The sequence below is a fragment of the Lolium rigidum genome, chromosome 3, assembly GCF_022539505.1.
Source record: "Lolium rigidum isolate FL_2022 chromosome 3, APGP_CSIRO_Lrig_0.1, whole genome shotgun sequence".
Lineage (NCBI taxonomy): Eukaryota > Viridiplantae > Streptophyta > Magnoliopsida > Poales > Poaceae > Lolium > Lolium rigidum.
Genome location: NC_061510.1, coordinates 712,771 through 726,653, shown reverse-complemented (window position 1 = coordinate 726,653; position 13,883 = coordinate 712,771).

The following is a 13,883-nucleotide window of genomic DNA, read 5'->3' as shown; positions in this document are numbered from 1 at the left end:
GAGTGCGCCATAAAAATAGTAAAACCAATGATTGGGGGTGACAGGTTGTGGGGCCCACCAAATTTTTGTGGCGCACGGTTCCCTGATGCGCCACAAAATTAAGCTATTTCTGTGGCGCACCTCGCCTGGTGCGCCACAAAATAAATTTCTGTGGCGCATTTTTAATGGTACGCCACAGAACTAAGCTCCGCCTATGTCGTCGTGGTGAACGAGCAGATGCCATAGGATGGCTTAAGTTGGGGCCGAATGGACGTATGAGGATTCGGGGGAGGGTTTGCGATTAGATGGGAAGAACTTCCGGATGCTTTCCTCAAGAACACAACCAAAGGCCGGTATGCAAGAAGAGAGACAAGAGGAAGAACTCTTTACTAGATCGCTAGCTTCATTGATCTCAACATGGTTACAAGTTCTTGTTCACTGATCTCTCTGTGTTCTCGCGCTCGTAGGAGGCAATACCCCCTCTCCTTATATAGGGGAGAGGGTGGCTTACACTCGGAAGAAACCCTAATGGCATCTTTGACTAGACAAACTACTTTACAAAGCTACTTTAATCATAGATGACACCGGAGTCCTCTTTAATCGGGGCGCCGACGTCCTCCGGCTTCTTTGACCGTCATCCTTCTCTTTATCGTCAGCCCTTCGTCTAAAGTTACTTTGCTTAGCTCATCTTTGTCTTCTTGCTCTGGAGAGAATCTTTGACCAGTCCTGCCGACAGGCTCTCCTTTCCGGTATCTTCTTTACCGGATTCCGGCATACCCCCTTGGGGATACCGGCCTAGCTCTGCTTCCCAAATTCCTACCAGGCTTCCGGTAAGAACATTAAACCGGTATCTCGATGGCTCAAACCATCCGGTTTGGCATGCCTTTGGCATACCGGGGGTTATCCCCCCAACATTAGTCCCCGAAGCTGGTATAGCCTGGAGGATTCTATCCTACAGACCATGCCAGGTTCTCATTTCCTTAGGATACCGGTTTAGTTACTCATGTCTTGAGCTTAGTTCCGGCACCTTTACCCTTTTTCTTTCTCTTCTCTTTGCAAGGCTTGTTCCGGCATCTCTCTTTTCCGGTATCATGTGTCTTTACTGCTTCCTCGGCGAAGTCGAGAATATCTCGGGCCCCGCGCCTGACAGAGACATGCGCACTGTGACTGTCGCGCCAGTGTCAGTTGTCATATCGCTTCGACTCCCGCGCGCTCATTTAATGCAACGCAGCGGATCCCACTACCTCTTCGGGATCCCGTGTGCGCCTCCGTGTGGCTCCTCACTTTCTCACGTGTATTCCCTCGCCACGTGGCGGCCCAAGGCGCGAACCGTCGTGGGCCGCGAGGCGAACCGCCGCGGCCCAGCGGTTTCCTGCCCACCTTCTCTCTCCTTTATAAACAGAACCGCCCCTTCTTCTTCGTCTTCTTCGCATTCTCCTCCTTCGCGCACAGAGCTTCACGCCTTTGCGCCTCCGCCGCTCTCCCTCCGCCGTCACTCCTTCAAGCTCCGGCGCCCGGCGAACTCACGCCGTGCCTCCGCCGGACTTCGCTGTGCGGAGATCTTCGGCCGCAACTTCATTGCTCCCGCCGCATTCGTGCTTCTTCGCAAGCTTCTCCGCCTCGCCGTCGACGGTGCTCCCCGGCGACCGCAGGTCCGCTCCGCCGCCAGCAAACACTTCCCTCAGCGACTCCGCCGCTTAAGGTTGGTACCAATCTCGTTTCACTCGTCCTCTGCTTGCTTTCCAGATCTTGGGTCTTTAGTGTTCTTATTTCCTCTTTTTCTTTGGTTTTCCTCTTACTCGTAGATCTTCACGCGGGGTCCAAGTCTGGGTTTCTTGTTTTTTCGCCTCCCCTTGCAATGTCTGGCGAGGAATCCTCCTCTGCATCTTCTTCTTCCCTTTCTCTCAAGCGCCGTAGACCATCTCCCGGTGAATCCACGGCTTCAGATCCGATGGAGACCGATTCCGGCAATCAGCAGGGATCCGGTAGCCATCAAGAGTCCGGTGGCCACCTAGAATCCGGTAGCTTTAGCCAAGCTTCCGGTAGCGCAACCTCTAGCAGCTCCAGCCAATCTTCCGGCGAGGAGCCTTCCCCAATCACCCGCGGAGCCTGGATGGGTTCCGGTGTTACCGAATTCGAGATCGATTGGTTATACCGGTCTCGACGGATTCCGGAAGGAGTTTCTTGCCGGATTCCGGATGGCGAAATCGAACCGGATCCTGAAGATGACGAATATGTTGTCTTTCTTGCTCACTTTGAGCGTGGCTTCGGCCTTCCTGCCTCCCCTTTTTTCCGGGAGTTTTTGGATTTTTACAAACTCCAACCTCACCACCTTCCTGGCAACGCCATCTTCTACCTCTCTTGCTATGCCACCTTCATGGAGGCCTATATCGGCATTCGTCCCACTCGTGAGACGTTTGCCCGCTTCTTTGCTCTTCGGATCAATTCCGTTCAGGGCAAGGATATTCCTAAACCCAAGCCCCCCGTTCAGTGCGGGTCTTGCATTATCGGCTCCCGTCAAGGGAGCCCCCTTTTTAAGTTTTCCGGCCTCGAATCTTGCCGGTTGTGGCAAGGGACTTTCTTCTACGTGAAGAACACCGGCCGCGCCGATCTCATCGATCTTCCTCCCTTCGAAGCGGGCCCCCCGGCAGAACCAAGCCGGAGCTACAACCCGAAGTCTGATCACGCCGAAACCAGCCGGGTGGTACGCTTCTTGACCTCTTTGAAGAAGGAGACCAAGATCTGCTCGGATGACATCATCCGCACTTTTATTTCGCGTCGGGTGCTTCCTCTAAAGCGCCGCGCACATAGGATGAGCGAGATGTATGGCCCAGGCGATCCTACCAAGATCACAGGCCGTCCTCTTAGCAAAAGGGATGTTGTTCGCAAGGCTAAGCAGATTTGCCAAACTGCTATGCCATCTGATTGGGAATGGGGCCTCCTTCCCCTCAGCACTGATAATCCTCCGACCCAAGAAGTAAGGGATTATGCGACTGGGGTTGTTTTTGGCCGGTAGCTTTCTGCTCTTGCTAATCTTACTTTTTCTTGTTTCAGGCCAAGGACCGCTTCCCCCTCATCGAAGCAGAGCGGCGTGGACCTTGCCAGCCTCGCGCCCTCGACTCCTTTGACCCGGATCCTTACATTTTCTGGAATGACTTGAAGATGGGCAAGACTCCGGCAGCGCACCTTGGCCGGTCTCCGCCAAAGCCAACCGGGTCCGCTGACGACTTGACCACACTCGAGGTATTTTCTTTTCCGGTTTCTTTTACCTTCCGTTACCGCTTTCCTGTGAATTGCTTCTTAGCCAAACTTAATTCATAGATCCATGAGCGCGTGCCGCCCTGCGCGCCGAGGCCGGCTCCGAGTTCGTGGACAAGCTCATGGCCCGGGGCCAAAAGAACAAGCAGCCGGCATCTGATGCCGGTGCCAGCCAGGCCCGCCCCTCCAAGCGCTTCCGGACCGAGCCCTGGGGGAGAAGCAGGTGGGCATGCGTCGCTACGGGCGCAAGGCGATGCCAACCTCTTCCGGGTAAGTTACTCATTTTCCGGCTTGCCTCTTTTTTCGCCAAGTTCTTTTTCCGGTTGCTTTTTCCAACTGTTTTTCTTTCTTTTTCTCAGCCCTGCGCTCAAGCTTGGCCCAAGGCCATCGGGCTCTGAAGATTCCGCAAGGACTTCAACCCCTCCTCCTCGCTCAAGCCCGGCACCACCTGGTGCCGGCAACATCTCCGCCTCCCTCTCGGGGGGACAACAAGTCGGGGCGTGCGGCCCTTCATCATCGGATCACCGCACGGAGGAGGATCCTTCCTTCCCTCCAGAGACCCGGGATACCGGCGCCGACAACATCGGCGCCGGAGAAGAAGAAGCTGCCGGGCGGGCGGAGCCTCAGCTCCTCCCGTCCTTGAAAAGACAACAACTTCCGCGCCGGAATCTTCCGCGCCGGAAGGCTCCAAACCGGGTGATGCGCCCAGCGCTCCTCCGTCTCCACGCTCCCTCCTGATGCCGCCGCCAGGTGCTCCTCGCGCCAAGCCCCTCGGGGCCGCTTCTACCGCGCCGCCGCCCAAGACCTCCAAGCTCATCAAGGGGAAGGCGACGGCCTCCAGCGCCCCTTCCGGCGGCCAGCAGCCCTTGGTGCTGCACGTCGCCAAGGCCGCCAAAGATGCCGCCACGAAGGCCACCGGCCTTCTTGGCCGCATCACGAGTTCAAGCGCCAAGGCTGCGACACTGGGGCACCTTCCGCCCTATGCCCAAAAGTGGAACGCCGCGGACATGACTCCGGCGACCCGCGGCTCGGGCAAGGACGAGGCTGCCGGCACCTGACCCTGTCGGGGACCGGTCTTCCGAGGAGCACTTTATGCGGCTTCGCAGCGCCGTTAAAGAGCTCGACAGCGCGTGGTACGACTCCACGAACAATCTGATGGTATGTTTTGCTAATTTGCCACAATCTTTACCGGTTTCTTCGTTTCCGACTTTGTTTTATCTCTTCTTTGGTTTCATGCCGGTTTCTCTCTTGTCTATCTTCCCAGTCCCCGAGTTTGTGGTGAGAGCGTAGCTCTTAGTGCAAAACTTAACTTAAAAATTCAGCGTGAAACCGGCACTGCCAGTCCCCGAGTTTCGGGTTAAATACCTTCTTCTTAGCACACAATTTACCTTAGAAGCGCGCAAAACCGGCACTGCCAGTCCCCGAGTTTCGGGTTAAGAACTTTGTTCTTAGCGCAAAACTCATCTTAAAACGCGCGAAACCGGCACTGCCAGTCCCCGAGTTTCGGGTTAAGAACCTTGTTCTTAGTGCAAAACTTAACTTAAAAACTTAGCGCAAAACCGGCACTGCCAGTCCCCGAGTTTCGGGTTAAGAACCTTGTTCTTAGCGCAAAACTCAACTTAAAACCTTCTTTTTCTTGAACAGCTCACGGCTGACGCTCGGAAGGCCCTCTTCGAGGAGCTTCTATGGGAGCATCGGGAGCTCTCTGAGGCACACGACAAGTGCCAAGGTAAATTTTTGTTTTGCCGGCATCTTCCTTACCGGAAACTTTTCCCTCTCTAACATTCTTAATTTCTGCTTAACAGTGATCCCGGAAGCTTCCATCGATGCTCTCAAGGAGCAGCTTGCCACCGCCCAACGTATATCTTTTCTCCTTTTTCCTTTAAACTTGGTTTCTTTTCCATTTTTACTAGTATAACCTTGTTAACACTTTCTTTTCCGGTTACAGGGGAGAAGGACCAGCTCATCCGGCAGCATAAGGAGGAGCTGGACGCCCTCAAGACCAGCCACCGGGAGCTCAAGACCCAGCTTATCCAACTGGGGCTTGACCATGCCAAGGCCCTCGAAGCCGCTGCGAGCCGACGCAGCGGCCAAGATGGAGGAGGCACTGGAGGACGCCGGTAACGCCAACGTGGTGCTGCTTGGCTGAGGCTGGAGGAGGCGGCCAAGGCCGGAAGGCTGCCGAGGAGAAGGCCGCGCGGCTGGAGGAGGAGCATAAGGAATGCGATCAGCTGATCCTGCAGACCGACACCCTCGCCCACCGTAAGTTCTTTTATTTTACACTTTGACTACTGCATATGAGCCTTTTTTCCTCCGACCCCATTTTCTTTTCGTTATCTTTCCTTCCAGTCTCTTTTTCTTCCGGACTCTTTTCTTTCCGGTCTCTTTTCTTTCCGGTCTCTTTTCTTTCCGGTCTCTCTTCCTTGACCTTTTTCTTTCTTTACACAGGCCTCTTTCCGGACTCCCAGGGGTACGCTGTCAAGAAGGTGGACGCGCGCCGCAAGGACCAAGGCCGAGCGGATCTTACCGGTGCCATGGACGCCCAACGACCATCCGGTCGCGCTTAACGCGCGGGTGTCCCATATGCGCGCCATAGACCGCAATTTATCGGACATCCCCGATGTAGCTACCCAGCTCTTCAGGACCTTATGGCCTGGCGAGGAGGTGCCGGACACCTTCTCCCTCATCAGCGATCGTCTCAAGGGCGGCGGCAGGAGGATCCGCGAGTGGCAGTGCTCTGCTGCCCGCGCTGGCGCGGACTCCGCCCTCCGCGTTGCTTGCTCCTGGTACCCGGAGCTCGATCTGGACGCCCTCACCGGCGTGCGTGAAGACGCGAAACCGATCCGGACCCGATCCTCTCCGCTAAGCGGCAGGATCGCGCGTACCGCATTGCGGAGTATGCCGACATGCGCACCTTCATCCCTCCCCTCCTGGCGTCAAGGACTATCTCGACGAGGAGGAGGATGAAGCCGAAGAGGAGCTCTTGGACGACGCTGATGCCGGCGATGCTCCTCCGGAAGCCCCCGCTGCGTGATGATTCTCTGTGATATGTGTGCCTGCTGTGCCTGTTGGTCCTGTTTACTTTGAAACAATGTTCGTTAAATTCTGCCCCGGAATGCCGGGGTCTATGATGTAAAACTTTAAACCTGCTTTTGGTTGTGGTGCAACATTTTCTGCCGGTAAGTTATACCGGTAGTTAATTATCTTAAGTTTGCTTTAGCACATTGCTTTTGGTTTTGCTTTTATCCTGCACTGCAAAGATTTCCCAATTGTTTCCGCATCCAATTTGATGCATACTTGGTTCTTTTGCCTTGGCTCTGCCTGCCTTCTCTGGGCGTTCTTTGGCGTATGAGCACAAGGTTCTTTCACCAAACAAACATCTTCTTGAACTTAGAAATAACTTTGAAATTTTGCAAAAAACCGGTTTAACCGGGGTTAGTTAAATTTTCCGGATTGTTCTTTCCTGTTCTCCCTTCTTGCAGTTCATGTGCTTATCCCCTACCGGTTTATCTTGCTTGCCATGAAGCCGGTTTGCGGACAGCAGCAGAGTCGAAGACTCCGGTAGGGTTTAGCACACTACTAAACCGGAAAGAAAAAACGTTCAATAAGCAACCGGTAAACTGAAAAAAATAGACAAGTTACATGCAATCTTTATGGGGTAGTCCCCGAGACTCATTCAATGTTCCGGCCTCTTTTATTCATAGCATATAAGGTACAAAAAGGAACTTCTTACACCACCACTTCAAGAGTAGAAAGGACGCTAACGAGCTACGTTCCATGGACGCTTGCTCTCCTCTCCGGATTTGTCCGCCTTTCCTTCTTTCCACTCCTGTGCGTCAATTAGGTAGTATGCATCATTGTGAAGCACCTTGCTTACAATGAAGGGACCTTCCCAAGGTGGCAAGAGCTTATGCCGGCCTTCAGTGCGCTGCACTAGGCGAAGCACAAGATCTCCTTCCCGGAAAACTCTTGGATTGACTTTCCGGTCATGATAGCGTACGAGGTTTTCTTCGGTAAATGGCTGTTCTTGCCAAGGCTAGCTCTCTTGCTTCTTCTAGCAAGTCCACATCATTTTCTCTGGCCTCTTTGACCTCTTGCTCAGTATAGAGCTGTACTCTTGGTGAATCATGGATGATGTCGGTTGGTATGACCGCTTCTGCTCCATAGACCATGAAGAACGGAGTGTATCCGGTAGACCGGTTTGGGGTTGTTCTTATACTCCACAACACTGATGGTATCTCATCAAGCCAACACCCCGGTGCTTTTTCCACTGCGTCAATGAGTCTAGGTTTGATACCGGAAAGTACCAAAGCATTCATTCTTTCCACTTGGCCGTTGCCTTGTGGGTGTGCCACCGAGCACAAATCCAACCGGATATTCTTATCCTCACAGAACCTTTTGAACTCACCTTGAGCAAAGTTGGTTCCATTGTCAGTAATAATGCTGTGCGGGTATCCATACCGCAAGATGACATCTTTCAAGAATTTTACAGCTGTATGCCCATCACACTTTGCGATAGGTTTTACCTCTAGCCATTTGGTGAACTTATCCACCATGACCAAGATGTGAGTCATGCTGCTCCTTGCAGTTTTGAATGGCCCAACCATGTCAAGGCTCCAAACAGCAAACGGCCATGTTAGCGGTATTGTCTTTAAACCGGACGCTGGGGTATGATTTTGCTTGGCGTACCTCTGGCACCCGTTGCATTTTCTTACCAAATCCTCAGCGTTCTCCAAAGCAGTGGGCCAGTAAAACCCATGCCGAAACACTTTTGCTACCAGCGCCCTTGATGAGGCATGATGCCCACATTCTCCTTGATGAATTTCCTCAAGCATCTCCTTCCCTTCCTCCGGTTCCACACATCTTTGAAGGACACCGGTAACGCTTCTCTTGTACACCTCACCATTGATGAATGTGTAAGCTTTGGACCTTCTTTGTATCCTCCTTGACTCATTTTCATCAGCCGGCAAGGTGTCGTTGATTAGGAATTCCTTAATAGGTTTAGCCCATGACGGTATCTCTCGAACCAAAAACACCGGTGCATCTATCTCCATGCTATCCACCAGCATCATTTCTTCCGATACGGGTACGGCAGTCCCCGAGCTTACCGGAACAGTTCCCGAGCTTGCCGGAGCGGTCCCCGGGTTTGCCGGAGCGGTCCCGGGTTCCCTTCATCGATATCCATGGGCACCACGTGTGATTCCGGTACAAAAATTGATTCCGACTCTGGACTTGGCTTGATTGATGGTACTCTCAGGTGTGCCAAAGCTATTCCGGGAGGAATTTCCTGTCGGGATGAGCCTATCTTGGACAAAGCATCCGCCGCTTCATTTTCTGCACGCGGTACATGGTGAAACTCACAACCTTCGAAGAATCCGGCAATCTTTTGCACGTGAAACCGGTACGAGGCCATGTTGGCATCTTTTGCATCCCAATCTCCGGAACACTGCTGTACCACAAGATCTGAATCTCCATAGCAAATGATCCGGTGCGCACCGATTTCTTTTGCGACCTTAAGCCCATGAATCAAAGCTTCATATTCAGCGACATTGTTCGATGCCCTGAAATGTACTTGCAAAACATACCGGAGGTGGTCTCCTTTTGGTGAAGTAAGCACTACACCGGCACCTAGACCCTCCTTGAGCTTGGATCCATCAAAGTGCATTTTCCAGTATTCCAGTCTCTGATCCGGCGGTTTGTATTGCATCTCCGCCCAATCAACAAGGAAATCAGCCAAAGCCTGTGACTTTATGGCATCTCTTCTTTCATACACCGGCACGTATGGTGATATCTGGATCGCCCATTTTGCAATCCGGCCGTCGGCGTCTTTGTTGCACATGATGTCAGAGATGGGTGCTTCAGTCACCACCTTCATAGGATGTTCTTCGAAGTAGTGCTTGAGCTTTGTGGCGGCCATAAACACGCCATAGGTCATTTTCTGGAAGTGCGGGTAGTTCTGCTTTGAGAGGGAGAGCACCTCGCTCAGGTAGTATACCGGCCTGCGGACGGTTTTTCCTTCCTCTTCTCTTTCTACTACCACAACAACACTCACGACCCGGTTGGTTGCTGCTATGTATAACAACATCGGTTCTCTTTCCAACGGCGAAGCCAATATTGGCGCGGTAGCTAACATCGTTTTCAGCTCCTTGAACGCTGCGTCCGCCTGAGGGGTCCAGACGAATTTATCGGATTTTCTCATTAAGGCATACAACGGCAAGGCCTTTTCTCCTAACCTGCTTATGAACCGGCTTAGCGATGCTAAGCTTCCGGTAAACTTTTGTATGTCCTTCAGATCCTGTGGTATTGTCATTCTTTCGATTGCCCTAATCTTAACCGGATTGACCTCAATGCCTTGGCTTGAGACGAGGAAACCCAGCAGCTTGCCGGTTGGAACACCGAAGGTACATTTTGCCGGATTGAGTTTCATCCGGAACCTTCTTAGGTTATCAAACGTTTGCCGGAGATCATCGATCAGGGTATCTTTTACCTTAGTTTTTATCACGATGTCATCCACATACACCTGCACATTCTTTCCGATTTGATCAAACAAGCATTTTTGCATACGGCGCTGGTACGTTGCACCGGCGTTGCGCAAACCAAAAGGCATAGTGATATAGCGGTAAGCCCCGTGCGGGGTAATGAACGCGAGTTTTTATTTGATCTTCCTTTTTCAAGGGAATCTGGTGGAAACCGGAATAGGCATCCGGGAAGGACAACAACTCACACCCGGCGGTTGAATCAATCACCCGATCGATCCGTGGTAAAGGAAAAGGGTCTCTTGGGCAAGCTTTGTTGAGGTTGGTGTAGTCGATGCACATGCGCCACACCTTCGGAGCTTTTGCCTCCGGGTTCTCATCTTTCTTCTTTTCAACCATCACCGGATTGGCCAGCCACTGCGTGTGCGTGACCTCCACAATGAATTTGGCAACAAGCGGTTTGGTTACCTCTTCTCCTATGATCTTTCTTCTATCTTCAGCGAACCGGCGCAAGGGTTGTCGCACCGGCTTGGCATCTTTCCGAACGTTCAAGGAGTGCTCAGCCGGCTCCTCGGAACACCTACCAAATCTTCAGTTGACCAGGCAAAGATATTCCGATTCTCACGGAGGAAGCTGACGAGCGCGCTTTCCTATGCTTGATCGAGGCCGGCACCGATACGAACGGTGCGCTCTGGGTAAGCCGGATCCAGCACAATGTCCTTTGTTTCCTTCGACGGTTTGAACGCCGGAGCGCTCAGACTTGCACTCATTGCCGCTAAGCTCAGCCGCGAGGATCGAGCCGGCGCAACGGCTGTTTGCATCCTTTTCTTTTCCTCTGCGATCACCGGCGATTCCGCTAGGTTCGATCCGGCGGACGTTGTTTCCGGCGAGATCTTGTAGTTTCCCACCACGGTCGAGAGGTCCACGAGGTGCCGGCATCTTCATCTTGAGATACGCCGTGTGGGTCGAGGCCATGAAGGCCGCCGGTGCCGGTCTCCCCGGCAAAGCATGGTACGGACTATCTAAGTCCACCACCTCAAACTCCGGGTTCTCAACCCGGCAATTGTCACGTCCTCCAAACGACACGTCCACCGGACTTTTCCAACCGGTGCGCAGGACAAACCGGAACGATTCCATGGAAAGTCGTGCGCGTTGGCTGAAGCATGTTTTCTGTTATGCCCGGCGTATGCATGGTGTGCTTGTACATGATGTTGATGCTTGCTGCCATTGTCTATCGGCACCTTGCTGAACTTCACTCGAGTTTGCGGCCCTTTCATGATTGGGTCCACAACAAGAGCATATCCGCCCGGATTCGGCATGATTTTGGGGTGATCCTTGATCGACCAAGCAATTTCCTGGTTGGACCACTGCATGTATCTGGGCACTGCCGGCATCACTGCATTTACTTCCATGGAGCGGCGATGCATACTTTGCCTGTCTGTTGGCTCAGTGACAAAAACAACACAGCACAAATGCGGGTCTTCATAAACATTCCGGCCTAAAGGTGCCGGTGGAGGTGGTTGGTTATCATCTTGCTCCACCCGGTTAACTTGCTGGTACTGCTGCCGGTTTGGCTGCACCGGTAAAGCGTTTGGCCCGGTAAGCGGTGGTGGCGGCGGTAGCTGTTGCTGCCGCGGCATGTCCGGTGGTGGCATCATTGCATTGCCTCCTCGCCCTTGGGCATCTTTTACCGCCCCCTTTTCCATTAAATACTTGGTCCAGGTACAATCCTTCGTCAGATGGTTTGATGGGTGTGCCGGATTCGGTGTGTGCCACCGGCATGGTCGGTCCATGGCAGCTTCCATGGTGTACTTTGCGGGTTCTTGCCAGTTTCTTTTCTGGACCCAGGGTTTCTTTTCCACCCACTGTTTCTTTGGACCCGCCCATGGCTGCGATCCGGTTCTTTGCCTCTGGCTGCCGGCGGCATCAGAGTTTTCCTGCACAGCAGCAACTTGCTGCGAGCCATACCTTCGATCCGGGAAATCTTCCCTCCTCTTGTTGTTCCGGTTATCCCGGTGTTGCTCTTGGCGTAGCTGTTCCGGTTCAGGTTGTACTGCCGGCTGCGTTGGGTCTCCCAACGCATAGTTATCCGCCACACGTATCATCTCCGCCAACGTTGTCGGCATGTTCCGCTGCAGCTTTTGCCACAACGGCGAACCTCTTTTGCACCCACTGCTAAACCAAGCAATGGTCTGTGCCTCGATTACCCCTTCACAAGAGTTCCTTGTGGTGTTCCACCGGGCCAGATAATCCCGGTCTGTTTCGTTTGGGCGTTGCACACACAGAGCAAGCTACTGTGGCCTGTTTGGCCTTTGATAGGTGCTGCTGAAATTGCTCACAAAAGCCTCCTCAAAATCCAGCCAGCCATTTATGCTTCCTGCCGGCAAGTTGTTTAGCCAGATTCTTGCCGGTCCAACCGAAACGATGGTATGATCCTTACGGCCCAACGCCGGTTTCCTCCTCCTGCTACGGTTCCTCCACCGCCTGCGACGTACACCGCGGTCACGTAATCCGCAAGCCAATCTTCTGGCTTCGTAGTGCCATCGTATGTTTTTGTGTCGCGGGGCAACGTGAAGTTGCGAGCTGGTGGTTTTTCTCTCATGATTCTTGGGCCAAAGCACTTTGGACCCGGAGGACCTTCCTCCTCGATCATTTACGACAAGTACACTCTATCCAGACGGTGCCTCGCATCCCGTTCCGGTAGGTATCTCTCTCCCAAGCGTTCCCCCAACGGGTTCCGGTATCTTGCCGGTCTGTTAGAATCGGCTTCATCGTAACGTTCTGGTGCCGCGGCCCTTGCCTGCCGGTACCTTGGTGGAGGCATCTCCTCCTCATCATCATCGTACGCTGCCCTTGCGGCCGGATAGTTTTGCCCGGTTTCATGTCTACCGGCATGATTGTTTCCGGCATAGCCTTCCTTGGCGTAGCCTCGTTCTGCCCCTTGGCTTTTTCTACCGGCATCGTGTTACCCGGCTTTTTGTTTACCGGCAAGGACCGGATCATACACAGTCATCTGCCGTGCGTTTACTTCTTTTTCTTTTCTTCTGTCCGGATGGGGGGACGAGGCCTGCCCATGGGACTTGCTTCCGGCATTCTTTGTTGAACGCGCGGATTTCGAGGCTATAGCCTTGTTCGAGCTTAGCCAGCTGCTCGGCGTTCTGCTGCTCTACGGTATCTAGCAGCTCTCCGACACGCTCTTGTTGCTTTGCCGAGCCTCTCCGGTAAGCGAATCACACGGATCTACGGCAGCCTTAGCAGCTTTTATGGTTTTATCCGGACTGCTGTACTTAGGTTTCTCTACAATGCTAACGGATGCGAGAGGTACTTTTGCCGGTAAGAACTTCCTTACGCAAATCCCGATCTAGATTGCGAGCCTTAAGCCGGTTTTCCGGTATCCTAGCAGCATGAGCGCTAACGAAGCAAAGCCATGGGCAGCGTTATACTCACGTACGGTTAGGTTCAGCTCGCGGCTGCGCCTTGACGACGTCTTTGCCGCTCTCGAGTATCCTCGGGCGCTGCGCCTCCGGCTCCGCTCGAGCCGCTGCCGGGTCGATGTTCCGCGCGATGGGGGTTGCCGGCGCGCTCATCGCCGCTTGGAGAGGTGTTGCCGGTGGTGCGGAAGACGCTCCCGGCGCGCCGGTGTCACGCTCCAGCGGTGGCTTGGCCGCACGGGTCGAAACCGCGCGACCGGCACCTTCGGCCGCAACCTCCTTTCCCGCACCAGCCACACCGGTCATCATTACCTCGACGCTGCCGGGGCGCGACCAGCACGAGCCATCTTGGCGGGTCCGGTGCCACCGGCACCGGCGAGAGGCGCCGGCGCACGGGGACGGTGCCGAAGTAGACGCGGTGGCTGCCGAACTCGATGATGCGGCCGTTCTTGGGGAAGATGCCGCCGTTGGCGAAGCAGCCCGCGTTGTCGTTGATGAAGTCGATGGAGTAGAAGCTGCGGACGAGCGCGGACACCTGTCCGCTCGCCGGCGAACTCGAGGAGGCCCGCCCGAATGTGTACTCCGGCATGCGCCACTTCATGCCCCACGGTGGGCGCCAAGCGTCGTCGTGGTGAACGAGCGAGATGCCATAGGATGGCTTAAGTTGGGGCCGAATGGACGTATGAGGATTCGGGGGAGGGTTTGCGATTAGATGGGAAGAACTTCCGGATGCTTTCCT